Genomic DNA, 6,068 nt, shown 5'->3' on the forward strand with positions numbered 1-6,068 from the left:
ACTTGTTCCTTCTCAACATTCAGATTTGCATGATTACAGAACCAGACAAGGCATTCAATTATTAACTGTTCATTCTAAATCAAATTATTATAAAACATCCTTTTTTACCTTCAACAATCGAACATTGGAATTCTATACCGACAGACATCAGAAACAACCCCTCTCTGATTATCCTAAAAAAATACCTAAATAAAGACATTAAAACCCCACCATGTTATAGAAATTTTGGCACACGTAACTTACAAATACTACATACTAGACTTCGTTTAAATTGCAGTAACTTGAAAGAACATTTATTTAACAGAAATCTAACGGATAGCTCTTTCTGTTCATGTGGATATATTGAAGATAATTTTCACTTTTTATTCATGTGTGAAAAAATCATTAATCAGCGTAATCAGTTTGTATTTAGTTTAAATTTTGATCTGAATACTGATATTCTATTATCAGGAAACCCAGACTTGTCAAATGAAGAAAATGAAATAATAATTGAAGCTGTACATAATTTTATATCACATTCCAAAAGGTTCGACTAAATATTTATGAACTACTTAGCTTCATCGTAATTTATCCACATCCCCATCGACATCATTAATTAACATAAATAATTTACATAATTATATATCCAAGTATTCTATTCTCCAATTAGATTGCTATAACATAGATTTATTTGTATTCCACCACTAATCATCACTTTTCACCATAATTTACCTTTTTGTCAAAATAATTATTTTCTGTTTATTATTATGAAACAGTATTTGTACCACCATACTAATCACCAATATGCCGAACCTTAGAGGGACATGGATTAATATAAGCTTTAAGCTTGTTTCTAAATCCCTCACCAATGTATAATTTGCAATGTATATGTACACTTGTCTTGAATATAAATAAATATTGTTTAAACTAAAGATGAAATAATAATATGTTATCTTTTTTCATTCAGGCTTTGCAATATTCAGGTAGAACCATATGCTGAAAACATAATTAATCGAAATACTACATCAACTGTATGTAAGAGTAATGTTTTCAAAATTTGTGAAAAATTACCATTTTTGTGAATGTAATCTACTTAAAATGCCTTCTCCATACAGTCTATTAAATTATTTGAACCATAAATTAGCTTGATGTATCACCTCAACACCAACAAAAAACTAAAATCAAAACTTTAGAATTAGTATTTTGGGGGATTTGAAGTGAGCTACCCTCAGTGTTCAGTTGGATGATTATAATTTTTTGAGAGTGGATTATACACTATCCATGTATTTGTGACAATTTAGGTTACGTAGCTGAGGCGAAGTCTCAAATGAACTTTTACAGAGCTGTATAATAATCTTTCTCTACTTTTGTCCGCCGTTCAACCAAAACTGAATTGCTAAAAGTATATGGTCCTTATCCCCAAGGGACCTGAGGAGTTGGGCAAAAAGTGGACAATTCATTGTAATATCAAAATCTTCTTCTCAAGACGCATACATGTATATAATCAAGTAGTCTTCATAGATGGCTAAGGGGTCTCCCATTTCCTCTGGGGATAGAGTGATTTTTACTATAATGTGTAGAAATTATTTTTGAGCATCATTTGTTTAAATTGAAATTGGAAATAATTCAAACGTATTATATGGTGTTCCGTTAGGGCCAAATTTCCAATATCGCTCCTTCGCTCCTTCGACCTAAACGCGAAGGAGCAAAGGAGCGAAAATACGATGGCGAAGGAGCGAAAACACGATGGTGAAGGAGCGATGGAACTTCGCTCCTTCGCCATCGTGTTTTCGCTCTTTCGCCATCGTGTTTTCGCTCCTTCGCCATCGTATTTTCGCTCCTTCGCTCCTTCGCGTTAGAAAGTTCAATGGAGGTATACGTAGCTTCGAAAAGTGTCAGTTTTTTTTCCATTCCCTGCTTTATGTTCAGTGGTTTCAGAAATTAGAAAGATGTCTCAAGTACACTTTATATTGATATACGACATTATTTTAATGAATTACGTTGTACAAAAATGACCTACAAGGACTACCAATTCATGTGCATACACGATTTTTTATTTGAATGAACACAACTTTACGGTTCAAAATTAATTTTGTGCTCGACTCTTTGATTCTGAATGAGAATACTATTGCAAAGAACAGGAACAAAATGTATTCGTTCACCACAATGAAATGCATATAACTTTCAAATATTCAGAAATATTACTTTTCTATCTTTGATTTGATCCTTAATTAAAGATATTAATCTACTTGCATATATGGAAATAACGACCATATATTATATTTAGAAACACTGACTTAGTCACGTGACGCCACCAGAAAGTTGGAAAACAACCATTTCAGAATAACACCACCTATATAAGTATATATATCCTACAACTATAACGAATTATTGATTATGTAGTGTAAGGTACCTTCCGGCAGCTATGCCATGCTCCGGCATCCCAAAACCTGTCCACTCCCTTCGATTTCGTCCTTTTGATATGAAGATTTAATAGTGTTTATAAATAAAGCCTTGAATACCTTACCAGACAACCAAATTGTTAGAGTTTTACATAAACAAAATTAATTACGCAAACACTAAATTTGAGTTAAATATTGTTGTTTTATCATATAGATTCTAAATTTTTAAAAATGGTTAATCAACACTTTCAATTTAGTGAGTTTTAGCCCTATTTTTCTGTCGACTTTCAGTACAGTTCCCCTAGACAAAAAAAGGTGTTTTCCAAAAATTTCTGTGGTACATGGAACTTAATACTTTTTTTTTTTTTACAAACTATACTATATATTAAGCTGTGGAACTTTCCAGACTTATCTATGTTGGGTATTGCCAGTTATTAAAGGATATTGTTTTTTTTTTATGATAATTACACTGTATATGTAACAAGGTGAATTGTACATACTTTTTATTTACTATATATGTTATTGGTTTCCTAATGCTTAGTATAGTAGTCGTGGATCACATGATAATCACGTGATCTCGAATATTTTGTATACGCTATATTAGTGTCATTTTTACGAGTTAGTTTTATTAACATTTCTAATATAATTCAGATCATCATTGATATGTACTAAAATTAAGGAAAATGTAAAACATTAATTTCCGGAACCTTCCGATCTATTTTTGACCAATCGGGTTGGAGCGGTCAGTTTAAATACAAGGCCTTTGTTACTGGTCAGTACAATATCAGACAGCTGACAATCAACAGGTGGATCAAGTTTTCAAGTTTCTCCAGTAATCTATTCCGGATCAAAATATATATAATTGTGAGTAATACATCTATTTATGATTCAGTATAAGTATTTGCAAAATAGTTAGTAGATATAGAGACCATTAGATCGTTTTGTAAATTCGTTTTAGCTATACATGTATTTGTGTTGATTTCTATTTATATGTGGTGAATTATATTTATAGATATAAAGCTCATTGCAAGTGTCTATGAGTATATTAATAACCTGTATATGATAACACACGTGATGGTGTAATGGATAACACCGAAGCTTTATAATTGAATCCAAGTCTCGTATTTATGAGATCGAATCCCGGAGACTAGTAAATTTTATTTATGTTGTATTTTATAATATTGAAATGTACATTTACTCACATGTTAGTGTGTGATTGAACACTTGTATATTTGTTATCACAGGTTGTTGAAATCAATTCACAACAAGAAAATGTAACGGTGAACTCCCATCTTTACCTTACTTAGGGTGAGTTATACTGTTTATTAGATTACGTTAAATACTATTGTCGTATTATAACATACTGTCACTCACAGGGTATTTTATGACAGGTATATAAGTTCATATGTAATCTGAACGTACATGAAATGAATGAGTATATTTAAGTGTATGAATAACTTGATTAATGTAATTTAGTGAATGCAATTACATTATTATCAAAATGTTATCATTTACCATTCTTTTATTATTTTTATCATGAATAATTGATTTGTCAAATATATTGTCTGCGAGGAACTGAATGTTTTTCTAATATGTTTGCAGACAAATGCCAGAAAACACGTGATGGACAATAAATAACATGGAATGAAAACATCTTGTGTATGTGATTTTTACATGTGACATATACAATAGGGCTAATTATTTTTACACTGACATATATAATCTCTGCATAAAGTATAAAGGGAGATACATTGTAACTACTCCAAATTTACAAAAGGCCAGAGGTACTGGCACTAGTTATTTTCCATGACAATGAATTCTCAAGTATGTTTCATGTAGCTCCGATATAGACTTAAGCCTACTGTACACTTTACTTTTAGTAGTGGCATTAAGAATATTGTGTTGTAAAGAAGATGAGTACATTGTGTATTATTATAGTACACATAAGGGGCGATAACTTTCCCCAGATTTCCACCAGTCTATAGGACAAATAAGGGGCGATAACTTTCCCCAGATTTCCACCAGTCTATAGGACAAATAAGCTAATCCTAGTGAGATATAGAATTACAATGAATCTCTGTATAATCTATTAAGCATGGTGTTATCTACTTGTGAATATTAAAAACATAACTTTCTATTAGTATGAATTTACATGCTATAGTGTAGAAGTTGCCAGTTATTATCAATCAATATTCTACTACATTCATATTTTCCAGATTTTCACAATTCATTATATGGAAAAGTAAGAAACAAACAATTATGTCCATACATATGATCTGCTCACATTGTCATGTTATAATTGTAACATTGCTGTTCACTTGTTTGACCCTCTTGTTACACACTCTCAAGTGTGTCAGAGAGTAATAAAAATCTTGAATCTTGAATCTTGTATTTTCCCAAATGGAAAACAGTAATAAGATAACTACTTAGTACAAAATGTATATAAAACTGAAAGTTAAATGAAGTGTGGGCGGGGAGAAGTGTTCATAAATAGTTCGGTTCATTGAGCCACTTTTTCAACTTTAAGAAGGATAAGATATGTATATATACATACAATAGGATCAGTCGAAATACTATAAGACGTGGAACATACTATTGGAGAGAATGTATATTAACCTTAATAGCGGTGACAATTTCACTTACACTCCAATACCCCCGTTTCTTGAGACCAAGATTCTTTAAACGTCTCTTCAAGGTACGGTAGCTGCAAAATCATTTGGAATACTTATGCATACATCACATAAAATAAAATAAATAAATAAATTACTCTCGATCAAACTTCCGAACGCGAAGGATCGAAGGGGCGAAAATACGATGGCGAAGGGGCGAAAATACGATGGCGAAGGAGCGAAAACACGATGGCGAATGAGCGAAGTTCCATCGCTCCTTCGCCATCGTGTTTTCGCTCCTTCGTCATAATATTTTCGCTCCTTCGCTTCTTCGCCATCGTGTTTTCGCTTCTTCGCCATCGTGTTTTCGCTTCTTCGCCATCGTGTTTTCGCTCCTTCGCCATCGCGTTGTCGCTCCTTCGCTCCTTCGCGTTTAGGTCGAAGGAGCGAAGGAGCGATATTGGAAATTTGGCCCTAACGGAACACCATAGTATTATCAGTAAGGGTGGCAGTCGGTACCTGACCCAAATTTTATCATGTTTCTATCTCTTATTCAATGAAGAACATGTACTCAAAACAAGGCCTCGGCATACATGTATGCAATCTCCCAACATGTTATTCCAGCTAGTATATATGCTTGCGTTTTAAAACAGTGTTTTCTCTTTAAGAAATTTAGGATTTTTTTTCTCAAAACACATCCACTTTTGCAATTTTTCCCACAAAAAAATGCGCTACAGGTAAGAATTTAATGGATATTTTCCAATAATTAATCCAAAAAGCTATCATGCAATTAAAAAAATATACGCTGAGAAAGGATATATCATTTGCTCTTTAGGCCACTTTGGAAATCCCTCCTTTGAATTATGCAGGGAAGCCTTCAAACAATTGTGCATTTTTAAAAAATCAGCCTAACAAAATGGGCATAATTTTAATTCTTACATATAAACAGACTGAAGATCAGACTAAAGAAGGTTTTTTAGACTGTTGGAATTTCATTAAGACACCAGATTTTATAAACCAGAAAGCAATATTTCACGCCTACATTTTGTATATGTAGTTACGTTCTTTCTTCCACTTG

General features: G+C 32.4%; 1 long non-coding RNA gene across 1 annotated transcript; it reads left to right on the forward strand.

Annotated features, from left to right (window-relative positions):
* Positions 1–2,892: 2,892 nt before the first annotated feature.
* Positions 2,893–4,765, forward strand: LOC117337093. Its single transcript, XR_004534752.1, has 3 exons — positions 2,893–3,245; positions 3,626–3,689; positions 3,984–4,765. It is a non-coding gene; the product is annotated as an uncharacterized LOC117337093 (long non-coding RNA).
* The last annotated feature ends 1,303 nt before the right edge of the window (positions 4,766–6,068 follow it).

This window comes from Pecten maximus, chromosome 11, assembly GCF_902652985.1.
Source record: "Pecten maximus chromosome 11, xPecMax1.1, whole genome shotgun sequence".
Taxonomy (NCBI): Eukaryota; Metazoa; Mollusca; class Bivalvia; order Pectinida; family Pectinidae; genus Pecten; species Pecten maximus.